The 15,089-nt window shown below is 40.2% G+C and overlaps 1 protein-coding gene across 1 annotated transcript in view; it reads left to right on the top strand.

The window, feature by feature from the left end:
• The window catches only part of PDE3A (phosphodiesterase 3A), a 240,855-nt gene that overhangs the window by 79,907 nt on the left and 145,859 nt on the right, over positions 1-15,089 (top strand). The gene's annotated exons all lie outside the window — the stretch shown is intronic.

Here is a 15,089-nt window from a genome sequence, read left to right as displayed (position 1 = left end):
TCATCATTACAGTGTCAGCAGGTTCTGACTGTTGATAGGCAGCATCAAAGTGTTTAGTGATAGACCACTGCCTTTCTCCCATTGCCCTTATATTTAAGGGCTTGATTCTGCCTTTTTTGTGTGTGTGTTACGAAATAAATCTGACAGTCTTTCAAGGAGATATGTTTTGTTTTCATTGTGGCTCTACAGAGTTTTATATTGACAGAGTGGAAAGAAGAGCTGATAAACTGATGAACTGAACATTAGGAATCACTGAATCTTAAGGATTGGAAGGGATCTTAAAAGATCATCCAGTCCAATCCCCCTGCCTGAGCAGGATCACCTAGAGTAGGTCACATAGTAATGCATCCAGGAGGGTTTGTAATGTCTCCAGAGAAGGAGACTCCACAACCTTTCTGGGCAGCCTGCTCCAGTGTTTTGTCACCCTTAAAGTGAGTAAGTTTTTCCTTATGTTCATGTGGAACCTCCTCTGCTCCAGCTTACGCCCATTGCCTCTTGTGCTATCATTGGACATCACTGAGCAGAGTCTGGCTCTGTCCTCTGAATACTCGCTCTTCACATGAATAAAACGGCTCCTCTCCTCCAAGCTTAAAGATTCCCAATTCTCTCAGCCTTTCCTCATAAGGGAGATGTTCCACTCCTTTCATGATCTTTGCATCTCTGCTCTGGACTCTTTCAAGCAATTTCCTGAGGTCCTTCTTGACCTGATGGGTGCAGAACTGGGCACAGTATTCCAGATGTGGCCTCACCAGGGCAGAGTAGAAAGGGAGGAGAACCTCTCTTGACCTACTGACCTCACCCCTTCTAATCCAGCCCAGGATGGCATTGTTGGCACATTAGTAGCTCACAGTCATGCTTCCCTTAAATGAGATTTCTCTTGGAAGAAATTGCATGCCATGCTGTTGGTGCACGTGGAGCTAATGGAGAACTATTAGCTATGTTCATCTTTTTTTTTCCCTTCAGTTTCCCCATTCTGCTTCCTGCTGGTTTTCAGGGAGGTGTATGGGGACTCTTGGGCTCTCAGCATGTATGTGAGCTGGCAAGCTTATATTGTAATGCTACTTACATATCCTGCTGGTCAAATGTTGAATGTTGTGAGGTGCACTTTAACTAAAGACCATGGCATTCAGGAAACCTATATAAATAGTGGGTTTAGTACTTGTAGCTTTTATGTTCGTATTTCAGGGAGTCCCTTTTTATTCCTGCCCCTTGTTTTCTTTTTCCTTTTTTTTTTTTTTTCCCTTTGGATAAAGTCCTTTTTTTATGACTGAAATGGAAAAAAACCCCAAGTCTTATGTCCTCCTGGTGCTGCTTTCCTTTTGAAGTTGCGTCACACAAAGGCTTATGTTTAGATTTTCACGTCTGTTGCTTCCTCACTGTTTGTACTTCATGTGATTCTTTCAATCTTTCATGAACCTGGAACTTCAGGATATTAAGGGTAGAAATGCCACTCCATGGGATGTTTGAAATCAAACTAGCAATGTGAGGACAGCACCATGAACAGTGTGTAAAACAGCGCTGGTCTAACTTGTTCCTGAATCAAGCACAATAGGGGATTTGCAGAGACGTAGTCTTGGACTTTCCCAGAGAAATCTGGACAGTCAAGAGATACCCTAATAAAGTGAATGAGAAAGTGTGAATTAAGCATGTGAGATGAGATGGTTTATTGTCTTCCTATTTACTGTCCTAGAGAGAGCACTTGAGCATTAATGTATTCAAGACTGATTTGCCATGTCATGACTCAGTTGCTGCACTGGAACTTGGCTCAGTGGTTGCAGGAAACTGTTCTGTTTGTTTCTATTTTAGCAAGACCAGAAAGTCATCTAGATGTCACTGCTGTATTTAGAAGCGGGTGGCCAATGGAAGATGAACTTTTTCTGGTTCAGTTCACTAATAGTACAGAGGATTTATAATTGGGAGCAAAAGTTGGGAACCTGTACTCCTGCTGCAGCCAGTGTGACCCTTCCCAGGGAGTATCAGCTTCGGCTGGGCTCCTGGGGAGAGCCCTGTGCTCCCAGGAGGCAGTTTGGTGAGAGAGGCCTCTGCCAAGCCAAAAGATTAAGTGGAAGCAGCTGTGAAGCTCTGTTCTGTCAGCCACTTCTGCCAGTCAGTCATCTCTTAAGGGGCTCCCACCACAGTGTCTGCATACAGAGAACCATATAAGACAAGGAAAACAGGCTCGTTTTTTGTTTCTCCAGGCATGTTTCTTCATGCCCTGAAGAAAATGATTTTTATTTCTCCTTGAAAATACAAAGAGAGGCTAAACTAAACAAAGGGTGTAGGACTTGAATGACTGTCCCTCAGGGTGTGCGTCATGCTCTTCCCTTTTGGGGGGGGCAGAAGATTTTGACTGCCTTTCCAGGTAAGACCCACAAATAAGTGATGCTTTACTGTAAAACTTTTTTAGCCTCTGAGACAGTGAAGTATAACCCAAATGCAGTTGAATCCTGAAGGAAAAGGCAAATACAGAACAAGTCGTAGACTTGAGTCTGTCCTTGTAGAGCAGTTTTGTTTTCTGCATTTGGAAGAAGCCACAACTGCCACATGCCACTTGGATTCTGGTTGCTTTGATCAGCAAGAAAAAAAAAAATCCCCTTTTTATGGTAGCTACATAGAAAATACTCTTCTGAGTAGAAACCTCTTCTCTTGTTCATAGCTACTACTTGTATGATGGCTTGAGTATTCCAGGTGAAGATATTCAGGACACCCGCCTAGAGAAACTATTATAGGTATTTACATTAGGCCTTGGGAGAGAGTCACAACTGTATTACCACCACTCTCAGTTTATACATTTCTAAAATGATGCTAATTCTGTTAGCTTTTTTTTTTCATATGCAGAAATAGAAGTAGGGTTTTATTTGGTCAAGAGAAATAAGCTTGAAAGTTTGAGGTGGTTTGTCTGGAAGAACCTTGATAATGGGGGAGCTGCCATAATCTGTTTCACTCCCTGTGTATATATTTTTTTCAGGTGTATTTTTGTTTGGTGGAAAATAGCAACAATAAAACCAACAAAAGGAAAAAAAAAACAAAAGAAAAAAACAAAACCTGAAAAAAAAAAAAAAAGCAACCAGAGCTTCTTTTGGCTTGGAGCTGACTAGACATTTACTGCAGCTGTGTCTTTTACCTGACTCTGCCAGCTTTAAGTTTACCAGTGAAGGAGGCTCTGCAATTGTTTTAAGCTGTGACTTGATGGATGTGTTTGTTTAAAAGAAATACTCATCGTTCTACTACATAGTATATCCTAAATCAACTAGAATGTTGTGCCCTGTGGTTTTTATAGCAAAACAAAAGAAAAGACCAAAACCTGCAGTTTTCTGTTAGAATCTGTTCTATTTTCTTGACGGGCTGTGAATTAGTAGGTTTCAATCTTTAATGCCTACTTTGTGTTCTCTTCTATGTTTTTTTTTTTTCCAGTTGAGAAAAATAGGAAATAATCCCAATGCATCAAAAATGTATTTAAAAATAAATATGATTTATGCTTTTAAGTATTATTGTGTGAAAACCAGATCAGGAAAAATTTGGGTAAGTGAAGTAGCTCTGCTTTTTTGGGAGGATATGTAGCCATTAAGTGGCACAGACATGTCCTTAGGTGACAGACAGTGTTACATAAGAAAATAGTATCACATTGCACTCTTCTTTGGGGCATGTGAGAATGTTTTTAAGAATTATGTATTAAAATAGATTCCAAAAATAGTACTTTTTATGGAAGTAGACGTCAATACACCATTGTTTCATCTTGTAACTTAGCCTGACTAAAATGCAACTTTCTAATGGTTAAGAGTACTGTACTTTCTTTTATGTCTTTAGTGTAAACAATGAGACTTCTCATGCCTGATACCTGTGCAAACTTGTGAGTAACATTTCACCTTAGGGAAAACCTGTATGTAAGAATTTTCCATTTCTATAGCTAGAATCTGAGTGGTGCTATCAATATGCTGGAGGGACAGGATGCCATCCAGAGCGACCTGGACAAGCTGGAGAGGTGGGCCACAGGTGAACCTCATGAGGTTCAACAAGCTCAAATGCAGGGTCCTGCACCTGGGCCAGAACAATCCTCATTATCAATACAGACTGGGGGACAGAAAGCAGCCCTGTGGAAAAGGACTTAGGAGTTCTGGAGGATGGAAAGCTGGACATGAGTCAATAATGGACCTTGCAGCCCAGCAGGCCAAGGGCATCCTGGGCTGCATCAGAAGAGGTGTGGCCAGCAGATGGGGAGAGGTGATTCTGCCACTTCATTCTGCTCTGGTAAGACCTCAAGAAGAGAGGTAGTTTCCAAAGGCCTGCAGTGACAGCATGAGGGGAATGGTTTGAAATTAGAAAACAGGACATTTAGATTGGGTGTTAGGAACAAGTTCTTTACCATGAGGGTGGTGGAACACTGCAACAGGTTGCCCAGGGAGGTAGTTGAGGCTCCATCCCTGGAGATATTCAAGATCAAGCTTGACAAGGCTGTGGGCAACCTGATCTAATGGAAGATGTCTGTGCTCACTGCAGGAGGGTTGGGCTAGATGACCTTTGAAGATCCCTTCCAGACAAAACCATTCCATGATGCTACAATTCTATGATTCTAAGATGCTTTGGAGAGGTTAATACAAGTAGATGTTTTGAAGTGCATTCCAGCTTTCTTGTATTTTGGCAGTAATGTTTTGCCCTTGGGCAGCAGTTTAAAAGAAATCAATTTTCATGTCAGTATGCAGCTACTGGGTTAGTTTGTGTAAGCTTTCCCACAGTTTTCTTCATTGAATTGAATAAGATGGCCCTCCCAATTCTAATTCTTGACTGCTGAGTTAATATGTAGATATATTACAATACAGACAGAATATTTACAGCTGTAAAATAGACACATATCTAACTATCAGTGTGTTGTATTTCTAGTTGTTAAAGCTCCTTTAGAAAGGTGAATAATTAAATGGTATAGATAAAGACAAACCTAACTGTTGATTTGTAAGGTTAAACATGATTGGATTATCTTTTTAAAATATAGATGTTAAACAAGGTTAGATGAATTATTTTAAAATATACTTTCTTACCTAGTGACAGGAAGGGTTTGGTAACACTTAGCGTTGCCTTACGTGTCTCTTGCACTGCTTTTTGACCTTGTTATCTTGGTTACCTTTTCAGTTAGTTTTTGTAAATACACTTTTGTTATATGTAGTCGTTCAGAACAATACAGAAACCTTGGTAACCTCCAAGGAAAGGAATCACACAGCATAGGTGGTCCTTGGTGATGCCTCTTAGCATTTTGTGCTTTTTCCCAGTGCAATTGCAGCAGGGCTGCAGAGACCTTTTCATTGCCCCAGTATTGCAGATTGTACATTCTTTCTCCTAGAAGAAAACAGTTGAAGAAGCAGTGTGTCAGCTTACAATGTTAAATGCTGCTCTTTTTTGGCAGTTTGCCTTCTCGGGCTGTAGGCCCTGATGAGAAATGCAGTTGTGGTTTGGAGAATGCTTTTCTAGTGTGAAGGAAGAGATTTAAACAGATCCTTAATTGGAGGATCATAGGAAAGGCAACTTTTGTGATGTCTGTGCTTCAAAAATTAGGCTAAAAGGCGAGTTGACTAGCTTCAGGTTTCTTTGTTATATGATCCAAAAGGTGCCTCGTAGTGCTCAGCAGCACCACGTAACCCATTGGTTTTCCTGATCTAGCAGAGTTAAGATTCATGGTCTGGAAGCCCACTAGTGTTGGGCTCCACTTGGACTGCATCTGTAGGGCCAGAAGAGATGCATCATCTTACTGCTTTGAAGAGTTACATTCACTTCTAAACTTAAATTCTAACATGTGTCCTCTGTGCTGCCCCTTTATGTTCTTCCTGCCTGGGCTTTTGCTTCCAGTGTTACTTTGCTGTCAAAGTTTTCCTTGTGACCTTAAAGCCAGACTGGTGCTGCTCTGCAGGGCTGTGGTGAGGAGCCAGGGCTGTTTGTGTGGTGCAGGGAAGCTCCGGGAGGGCAATTCAGTGCTTCCTCTGCTCTGTGGCTGTGAAGCACACTTCTAACTACATCAGAACTTTTCCTTTTTCATCTTTGTTAAATAAAAAGCTTTAGTCTACTCATAGTTTCAGGCAGCCTTTGGCACACTGTATTGATTTTTATTTGTGGTTTCATGCTGGTTCTGACTGGGGCACTCGTTATTGCTCTGTGGTTCTAGCAGTCAAATTTCAATTTGTTCTGTTGGCAAAAGCTTAAGGCACAACAGAACTTTTATCTGTGTATCTGTACCCGTGAATACAAATATGTTGTTTTCCTTTATGTCTTAAAACCTATGGGATGATTTTCCATATCTGCAGACTTGACTGGTTCAAATATTCACTCTTTGTGTATGTGTTGATTCATTTTACCTTTTATTTTTTTTTTTTTTGGTTGCCATAAATAATACTTCTGTGCATCTAGCACTGTCGAGCAATGACAGATGTGGTTTTGCTTTGGTTTAAGTTCCCTCTGTTCCTAAAAGATGAGTTATAAAGCCCACTTTCAAGCTCTGAGGTAGGGAAGGATGATTATAAAAAAAAAAATATGAAATTGTGAAGAAGTTGATTAGATAAAGGCTATATGTGTAAAAATATTGCAGCACAGAATACTTACTCTTTCCCTGTGAGGTCCACACTCTAATTCAGAAAAGATGGTATCCTCCATGATATCCTTTCAGCTGAAGTAAAAAAATGTGGATCTTCACTGCATGTCTTTTGCTATAGAAAGAAATTAATGCTTCGTGCCTTAATGACTGAGACCCCTTTAGGTCCTCAGTTTGCAAAGATGATTACACTCACACACATTGCTTTATTAATTCAGAAGGAGTTCTTTGCAGTAAGGAGAGGTGTTCATGTGCAGTGGTTGCTGCAGGAGCAGCACTTGGGAAAGAGATTGCGGTGTGCATCTCTGCAAGTTCACCAGAGCAGTGCTCAGGGTGGGAGATCACAAAAGCATTTTCTGTCAGTAAAATGCTGTAATGCTGTGTGCTCCCATCCTGCTGGATAACCCCACCTTTAGCAGGGATGGCTGGAGTAAGCAGTGGTATTTTTAAAACCTTTGTAGGATGTGGATCTTTCCTGAGCATCAGTAAGTGTTGATATTTTTATAGCTATTTGTAGATTTTTTTTTTCAAAACCATATTTTGCAGAAGTGAGGGAAGATTATAAAACTGCTTATAAAAAAAACCAACCATGCTTAAAGACTCAAGACAGCTCAACAGACTTGGGTTATACACATTAAAAGAAATATTTAACTGATTGAAAAGACCTCAGCATTGTGTAATAGTAATGATATGTTACATTCCAAGATCCCAAGGCGTGTTACAGTCATTAATTAACTGGGAACAATGACTTCCTTTGATGACAAGTAGTGTTTCCTCTTGATGAGGCACAGAGGATTAGATGCTTACCCAAAAGCAAAACCACACTGTTCTTAAAAGATACATTTGAAGTGCTTTTTTTGTTTTTGTTTTTTTTTTTTTTTTCACTTTCATTTAAGAGTGTGTATCACATTGCACTCTTTTGCTTAACTGCATCCTACTCTTCTTTGGTGATAGCAGAGGAGTAAAGACTTTTGCTTCAAGGATAGAAAATCATGTCCTAGTGTGAGTGAAAATTCAGTACAATGTGTTTTTAATGAAAAATTGAAAGCAGGCACTGTTGGAATGAGTGAGTTTTCATGGAAAATGCAATTTTTCACTCTTTATAAGAATCAATTTTTCAGTCTTTGTAAGAATAGCTGTAAGTTTCTTCTTTTATATCTATCTATCTATCTATCTATCTACCTATCTATCTACCTATATCTTCATTAGCATTTAGCCTAAAGGAAGAACATCCACTGAAATGGAATAAGATAGTGTAGCTTAAAAACCCCAACTGATGAATGTTTTGTTGGGAAAAGAGAGGAAAGATGATGTCCTTTCTCCCAGCATACTGTTAGGCTGTTTTTTGCCCCATGTGGCCCCAGGTCACATGGGACATGCTTCCTGTGCAACTTAAAGTTTAACTTAAAGAGGCAAAATATTGTGCGTTGGCTGTAGGCATTCAGTTCTCAGGATAACATGAGCTCGTCTCACAAGCAGAAAGAGGTCAACACTGCAGCGAGAAGGAAATGCGCTGCAGTTCCCCATTCCCTCCTCTCTGCAGAGGACAGATGGTTCTTGTGATTTACTTATTTTAATAGCTCTTCATGGGATGCTGAAGGAATGTTCCAGCTGAGGAAAGCCAGTGTAGTAACACCATGAATCAGCGTGCCAGACCAATTCCTGTGCTTCCTAGGAAAAACAAAAAAATACAGGCAGTAAGTTGCTCTGGTTTAGACTGGATAAAACAACGGCTGCTCCAGGGGCTGAGGAAGTTTGAAGGCCTGTTTAAATAAGGCCTGGTTGAAAATCTGTTTTCTCAAATTTATGTCCAAATAGTCCCTGTCCCACCCTTCTGTCCAGTGCTGAGCCCTACACAGTTATGCAATGCGGCTTTTGAAAACTTCTTGCATGCCGTTTCTAGCAGACATCAACCTGGATGTCAGAGCACCAGGGCAATGTTTCTTTTCCCATCCTTCTTGTCTGTGAGAAAATGCCTCTGCAGATTGCCTGTTCTATGGGGGATTGATATGAAGGACTTGTTGGCTTGCTGTTCTTTTGGTTTTTCTTCCCTCAGATTAGAACCAATCATTTAGCTCTCCTTTCTGATTCAGGATTTCATGAGAGCTGGTAATAGTAATGTGTTGGTTGTAGTAAGGGATGTCTTTGCTAAATAAGCTGATGCCAACTAACTTGTTCATCAGAGGAAAAAATGAGTGAAATACAAGATGCATTATGTGATCATCTCTCGTTACATTGATGTTAACACGTGCCAATAGAGGAATTAAGTTTGTAAAGCCTAATTACTAGCTACTGATGTACATAGCTTACTAAAAACAAAGACCAAATCCCTCTTATTCCATAAAAACAAATAAATTTCAGTACTCTCTCTTCCTAGCAATCAAGAATCAATTTAATTGGTTGGAACTTTATGAGGAAGTCTGAAGCCAAGTCCAAAGCTAAGGTGGTGGTTTTAAAAGCTCTCCCAGAAGTTAAATTGAACTTTTAGCTCTTCTTAAAGCTGTTTGTAGTGAGCAGTTAGTTTATTTAGGTCCTGTACACCTCTCTTCAGAGGCTAGGTGGTCTGAGTAGGATCAGTGAACCATGGCTGTGTGTGCTTATTTCAGTACTCTGTAGATGTAGGGCTGATTTTACAAACTATAAAGGGAACTACCTGGTAGTGACATTGGAATAAGTGATGGCCTTTAGATACTCTATGAGCACAACCTCTAGCAGCAGTAGACACTTCTGTTTAGGATTGTTCTGGGTGGGGTCAGATTCTGAAAATCAGATTTATAGAGGCAATCATAAATAACTTTGTGTTGAAGGTGGCAGGGGAAACACAATGTTATCTCCACTTTGGAACTCCTGAAATGTTTCAGTTTCAGCTCTGACCCTGGAAGTTCAAATTACACAATGCTGACGTTATAATTTAGCACATGAATTGAAAGCTTCTGGCTCATGAGGGTATGATTTGGCTGGAACTGGATCATTCTGTGATCTGGACAGACCATGCTTCCTCTCAGTCAAAGCTGAGGTAATTGGGAAATGGTATGGCAGGTTTGCAAGTTTGCAGTGCAGTTTAACATGCCTATTGTTTTCATGCAATACATTACCTTTACAAAAGCAGCAAAACCTTTGCTTTCTTTTTTCCTCATCTGTCTCATACAAGTGGTAGCTTTTTCATTTTCATGGAGAAAAATACTTCCCCCCCAAAAAAAAGCCTTCTAGGCACAGAGTGGAGAGGGAGAAAGAGAGAGAGACATGAATACTCCTGCAGAAACCAGTGACTTATTCTTTTCCTTGGAGGTTGTTAAGGAGAACATGAGTGTATCTTGACTTCTAGCTTCTGGAAAATGCAGCCGGGACTGCAGAAATCTGATTTGTTTTCAGCCTTGGCAAGACTTTGGTGTGACAGTGGGCAAGATGTTCAGGATGAGATTCACAGGAGTGCTGAAGTGATCTATAGACATTACTGGGCTTGCTCTTAATGTGCCTTGGGTGTTTCTTCTGTGTGAAAGCATTGTTACGTTTTTGTCTGAAGGACCTGTTGCACTTAAAGTGATTTCTTCTTGCTGTGCTCCAAGTGGCTTCCTGCAAGTTTCTCAGTTCCCTTTCCATTTAGTGATCTATCTTCAGAGTCGATACACTCAGCACTATCAGAATTTTTTGTGGCTTTTTCTTTAGTCCCCACAGTTAATCTGTTCCCCATCATAAATGCCTGCTTTGCATGTGAGAGACTAGAACCTGCTTAACTCCATAAATTCAGTTTATGACTTACACTGTGTCATGTAGCTTGGTCTTTTGGATGGCCAGACAGAAGAAGCTGTACCATTACTTAGTACTGTTTCCTCATGTAGCTGTTTCCTGGCTTTCTGTATGCTGCTTTTAAGCTGCCTGTTTTAATCATTTCCCACCTCTTCTGTTTTCCTTACTCAATAAAAGTTCTGCTTCCTTTTTCTACCAACAGATGTTTCTACCCTTTTCCTACTGCCTCTTTAGGGCTATCTGAAAATTCTCCCACACGAGGTTATCTCCAGGACTATCTTACATGAATTCCTTCTTTCCACTGCAGGGGTCCTCTTGTGGTAGATAATTTATTAGCCTTTTTTTTTTTTCCCAATAGTGAAATGCCATGTAATGATGAAGACTGAGAAATGAAAAGTTAAAGTTGCAGAGAAATGAGACAAGTTATCTAATCAAAAGGCAAAAGCCATCAGGAAGATGCTGTATGTTACACTTGACCATGAGCCAGCAATGTGCTCTTGTGGCCAAGAAGGCCAATGCCATTCTGGGGTGTATTAGAAGGGCTGTGGTTAGGAGGTCAAGAGAGGTTCTCCTCCCCCTCTCTCTGCCCTGGTGATAGAAACATAAGGAAAAATTTTTTCGCTGTGAGGGTGATGGAACACTGGAACAGGCTGCCCAGGGGGGTTGTGAAGTCTCCCTCTCTGGAGATATTCAGAACCTGCTTGGATGCATTCCTGTGTGATCTGGTATAGGTGATCCTGTTCTGGCAGGGGGGATGGACTAGATGATCTTTCAAGGTCCCTTCCAGCCCCTAACATTATGTGATTCTGTGAACGCTTCCATGTGTAAAGATGTAAAATACTCCTTTTCACTGATTTAATTTTTTAGGTAACCGTTATTAAAAAAAAAAAAATTAGACATCTGATTGGGTGATGGGGTGACACAATCTTTCTGATTTCAAACTCTGGAAGGTGATTACTTGGGTCTGCTGTTTGGAAAGAAGCTTTATGTGTTACTTTGAAAGATTTTAATAATTATATTTATGCTTGCTTTCTCTCTTGAGTTCTTGAGAATGGGGAATATATGAAACATGAATTTATGAGCTTAAATAAAGGTAGGTGAACTTAAACGAAGGGCCAGTACAAAATGAGTGTCAACACATAAGGGAGTGACTATTTAGAAGCTCTTGCTTATGTTAACCTAAGTTCACAGATTCTGGGAAAATCCTTCCATTTCCCTATGCTACGAGGAACAGATCATTTGGAGGCTACCTTAACCAAAAAAAAGATTAAAAAAACTATGCCTAGATATGTTTTATCATTTCCTTATTCTGTCATTTAAGTGCATTGCTCCATTCTCATGTGACTGATCTTATCCAAACCTCTTTATACCTTCAACTCATGTAGAAGATCAAAAGTGTTTAGGAACACTCATGCAATCAAGAGCTGTTCCACTTACTTGTGGATTACCTTCAGAAGAATTTCAGTGCCTTGCCCATAAGGCAGAAGTGTTGTTTGGGATGAAGTCCAAGAGCCCTGAATGAAAGAATGGATTGGATTGGAAGGGACCCTTAAAGGTCATCTAGTCCAACCCCCGTGTAGTTAGCAGGGACATCCCCGACTAGATCAGGTTGCTCAGAGCCTCATCAAGCCTGACTTTAAATGTGTTCTGGGATGGAGCCTCCTTGTTCTTCTCATCGTAGATATTCCTCCCCTGTGTGCTCTATTCTGATCAGGTGACTCACTGTCCAGCAACTGCATGGGATGCCTGTCAGTCTTGTTCTTAAGTCCCACATTATCCTTGTATCCAAACTGCTTTGTCTTCAGTTAAGCACAAAAGCACAGTAAGGAAGAAGATCTGAGCTTTGGCGTGGTTGCCTTGCTTCCTCACCTCCTGTCTAGGCAGACTGGTAAAGCCATTTACTGGCCCATCTGAGCCTTGCGTTTTGCACCCAGGCATAATTCTAGTGTTGGATGTGTAGCAGGGACAGATGCCAAGCAAACAAATCAGTGCAGGTCCATCCTGCAAAAGCCTGATGATGCATGTTCAAAGGCATTGTGAAATCCGTGGTTGTGCAGATCGGTGTCAGGGAGGCCACTGTCTGGTCTCCAGCTTCTCGCGCTAATGGACAGGAGCAATGTAAGTAGACACTGATTCCTGTGGTGTTAACCCTTCCTTTTGATGAGTTGTTAGTAAATCTGGCTGAATCTTTGAAATGTGTATTACCGAATGCTCTGTATCCTTAGCAGTAGAGATTTATCTACTCAACAACTGAACAATGAAAGCATTTAATCGTAAAATAAGTAACAAAGTAGCTTAAAGAGACTCTGTGCAACATATTTTCTAGAATCTTTTTTCCTATGTTCTCAAAGAGGGGAAAAAAAAAAAGACTCAAAGGCTCAACTTGGCCTCAGAAACAAAAGTGCATCATACACTGCTGTGAGTTACTCCTAAGCAGCTATATGCATGTTCATTTGATCTCTGTCTGCTTGGCTTAATTAAAACACTGGAATGTTTGTTCAGTAGATAAGAAATTTCTGGGAGTTATTTGAATTAGTAGAGTACTCTGCTTACTGTCATCAAATGTCTTTGCCCCAGCCCTCCTCCCCTGTTCCTCACAGTATGTAGCAATAAGTGATATACGACTATAAAAGTCACAGATGGTTAAAGATAGAAACCTTTACATGAATATTGAGTCTCTCTGCTGTCTGTGTCAAAGGGTTTGATGTTGGGGTGTTTGTTTTTTATTAAAAAAAAACCACAACAAACAAACCACTACCAAAATACCAACCAACCAAAAAAAACCCCAAACACAAACAAAACCCAACCAAAACCCAATCCAAAATCAAACCACCCCAAAACAAGAGCAAAACCACCACCACCACCACCACCCAAAAAAGGACAAAAACCTCCCAAACAAAGAAAAAACCCAGAAACCAAGACCCACAGCTCCACTTTCTAATTAAAAATACTTTTGTTTTTACTGTTTCATTCCATTTTAGATAAAATTTCTACCCTGTTCACATTTTTCATGGTAGCCATGACCATATGTCCTGTTGCTTGCTTTCCTCTCCCCTTTTGTGGCAGCATTTGCAGGTGAGAGCTGATGCTGGTCCTGTAGAGGTGCCACAGCAAATACCAGGCACACAGTAGCAGAGTCATGGGCTCTTGTAGTCATCCCATTTGCCAGGAGCTGTTCTGCTTCTGTGAGGTTATGTTATGGGGTTACCATTTACGTCTAGTAAAAAGAGGGATTTTCAGTCTTCTTTATTTGAGAACACAGCTCCTTGCCTGCCACTCCTTTTAGCAATCTTCTAACAATTTAAATATTGTTCTTGATGCGTATTCAGTCCTGTTCACATTCTCGTTCTCCACTGAACTGGTATTTTTGCCTTGCCTACTGAATTGCTCTCACCTCTTTAGCAGCATCAAGACCTTGGCTTTAGGAGGATTATGACTTTGTTTATCAGAAATTTTGGATCTTGACAGGAGCAAGACAAATCTTTTGGTGATGAAAGTCACCTGAACTGGAATGACAGAAGCAGTATCCTACTACCCATCTTGCAAGAACAGCATATTTGCTTTATTGAGTTAGCTTTGGTTCTCCAGGGTATTATGAGAACATTTGCTTAAGCTTAAGGCTTCAGGATGTTTATAAGTTCTTGCAAGATCAAGGTCTTGGTGGCATGTTCGTGCTGCAGGGTAGATGAGAGTCTGGTGCAGTGTCTGTTATAGTGCTGACTGAGGGAATTCATTTCACGTAATTTTAGCTGTTGTGAAGTTGTAGAATGTCTAAAAAACCTATTTCAGTATAGGCTGAAAACTGTTAAAATATTTAATCAGGTATTTTGATTGTTACATGACCATTCATTTTCCAGAGTATATTTTAATTTGGTGGGGTTTTTCCCCATCCCTTCTGTTTGAAATATTCAGAGAATGTCTATCTTGTTCTGTTTCTCAGATTTTACTATTGCAACTCTGGAATTTATTTTCATTTTTTAGATAGGAATGGTCTGATATTTTACTTGTCCTTGTAAGGCACCCAATTGCTCAGTCTCTGTGAAGTAAAATAGTGATTAATGTATCCTGATCACCACTTGAATATCAAGTGTAAAAGGAAAAGGCTACTGTATCACTTTCTTTCATTTTGTTAGATGTTATTTTAAAATTAAATTTGAAAGAAAAAACACACTGTGGAGGTGCTTTCTACATGTCATAAGTGATCCTTTGTGTCAGGAGGTTAATAGGCGTATGAAAATGCTTGCTGCTTACGAAATATTCATGGTCTGGTGAACAAACAAATATTTAAGGTTTCTACCATTCTTGCCATACTTGGTGGCTTGGGATAAACCAGAGGCTGCAATTTAATTCATTCACATGAGCTTTGTGAAATCAAAGCTAATTTGTAAAAATCCACTCCTTTTACCAAAGTTGATTGTCTCTAAATTATTCAATAATGTAGATGTTTTATTTAATCTGTATTGGTGTCTAGGGAAAAGCATCTCAACAGCAGGGAAATACAAATTTGTGCTGAGTATGTAGAACTGAAGGGACGTTAGCCAACATTACCCATTATTTTCTCATTGCCATGTTCTGAGCAAGAAGCAGGATGGCCTTGTTCTGTTCAGACAGCCAGTCACCATCAAAAAATCTCCTGAATTAAGTATACAGAATAGTTTGCCGGCATGTAAATGGTTATCTAGTGGAAGTTTCTAAGGGTCTTTTCTGGAAGCAGTGTGCAGGGACCGGCATGAAAACAAGCATTGAACAGTGCAGATCAATGCAGCAGCTT

Source organism: Indicator indicator, chromosome 14 (assembly GCF_027791375.1).
Source record: "Indicator indicator isolate 239-I01 chromosome 14, UM_Iind_1.1, whole genome shotgun sequence".
Lineage (NCBI taxonomy): Eukaryota > Metazoa > Chordata > Aves > Piciformes > Indicatoridae > Indicator > Indicator indicator.
The sequence above is the reverse complement of the archived record's forward strand: the minus strand, read 5'-3'. Positions and strand labels throughout refer to the sequence as shown.